The sequence below is a fragment of the Dromiciops gliroides genome, chromosome X (genome assembly GCF_019393635.1).
Source record: "Dromiciops gliroides isolate mDroGli1 chromosome X, mDroGli1.pri, whole genome shotgun sequence".
Lineage (NCBI taxonomy): Eukaryota > Metazoa > Chordata > Mammalia > Microbiotheria > Microbiotheriidae > Dromiciops > Dromiciops gliroides.
In genome coordinates this window covers 14,629,335-14,631,101 of record NC_057867.1, presented here as the reverse complement: position 1 = coordinate 14,631,101, position 1,767 = coordinate 14,629,335, and the positions used below count along the sequence as shown (strand labels likewise).

Below are 1,767 nucleotides of genomic sequence, written 5' to 3'. Positions count from 1 at the left end.
AACTTGGTGGTGTCTGCCAGGCCTTCCCAGCTATGCTGAGAGAATAGAGCAAAGTAGCAAAGAGGAAATTTCAATGAACAAGGATAATCACATTTTGTGTTCTGGGAAGAGAGCCTGAAGGAAGACCAGGAAAAAAAATACAATTACCTTATGTGACAGGTGGGCCCATATATAAAAACCATCCTGATTTTATGATGCAGGCCTGTTAGGTTTGATGGATACTTTCACTGCTGTTTTTCTAAATTGCACCAATAAAAAGATAATGTGTTTTTGTTTTTTAAAATAGTCTCAGCCTCTCTTGAGGTCTGAGCTCACAGATGACAAGAGAGGTTCCTCAGCGTGCCTGCCGGCTGTGTTGGTAACTGGCCTTTCACCATGTTGAGATTCGGGAACACATCCAGATGGGACTAAATATTTGGCTTAGAGTCATTCTTTGCCCAAGCACCTGAAATGGAGTTGCACCTGACTGCAACTGATGATTAAATGCAGAGAAGTGTGCAGGGTCAGGTGACCCAAAAGCCAAAGCTTGGCATCCAGAATCAGTTTTGCTCTCATTTGAGCTGCTGATCTGTGAGTTTTTTTTTCTCCTTACACACTTAGGAGTGGATTCCATATTTTCTGGGTGTCTTTGCCAAAGTTCCCCTAACTACTCCTTCCTTTATGCCACCACAGACAGATCTATCCTGATTGTTGCTCATTTTTCAGAAAGTTGTCCTCTTTAACCCCCATTGGTGGAGAATAAAATGTTAGAGTAAGAAGTCACTGTTAATGCATGTTTATCCCATTCAATTTGGCAGAGAAACAATTCATTTAACAAAGTTGATGGAAAAGGATTGAGGCCCTACTGGGATTCAAACCCAGGATATCCTGCTTACTAGGCAGGCACTTTAACCACTAAGCCATGAGTCCCCCATGTGGTTTTAGAGTTTAAAATGTCAACTAAATATTGGGGGTGGTTGATAAGCATAGGGATTGGTGTTTTTAATCCATGTTACATAAGCAACATATGAAAGGACTTATTAGCTGATGCTTACAAGGAAAGTAAGTTAGTGGTCTCCATCCACTATAAAATGGATATATGTTATAGGACAAATTGTTCTCATTTCATACTGATATCCATCAGAGGAGAATTTAATTGCTTTTTCAGCTTTCTGTAAAAAAATTCTTTAATTAAAATGTGAGCATGACATGTCGGTTATTTTTCAAAGACCGAAATCCATGGCTTCCCATTTTAAGCATTCATAAGTATTTTGCCAACTCTTAAAATGCATGTTATTAAGCTTGCTCAAGATATTTTTAGGTTAAATAACATCTTTTTATTTTATAAATTCATGGAATCATAGAATCTTCAAGCAGAAGGGGAACTTAATCCAACCCTTTAATTTTTCAGATGGAGAAACTGAGTCCCAGAGCTATGAAGTGAGTTGTCCAAGATCACACAGGTGGTAAATGGCCGAATCCTCTGATTCTAAATTGATTTTTCCATTGTACTGTGCTTTCTCAGGAAGCATCTTGCAGTTCATAATTTCAGAGTCTGGAGACACGAGTTTATCTAGCCCAACTATTTTATAGTGAAAGAAACTGAGGCCCAGAGAAGTAAAGTGATTTACTCCATATTAAACAGGTTGGTTTCTTGTATCTCTACATTTTACTTAATATAATTACATTATCTTCAGAGATGGATGTGCGATTTAGATTTAGAAAAGCTTATGTGTCCTTTCCCCTTAGCATCTTATTCAAATAAAGAATGGCTCCTGCTTTCCTGAT

At 38.1% G+C, this 1,767-nt stretch overlaps 1 non-coding gene across 1 annotated transcript; it reads right to left on the bottom strand.

Annotated features, from left to right (window-relative positions):
- Positions 1-836: 836 nt before the first annotated feature.
- On the bottom strand, positions 837-909 carry TRNAT-AGU. Its single transcript has one exon. It is a non-coding gene; the product is annotated as a tRNA-Thr (tRNA).
- Between the last annotated feature and the right edge of the window lie 858 nt (positions 910-1,767).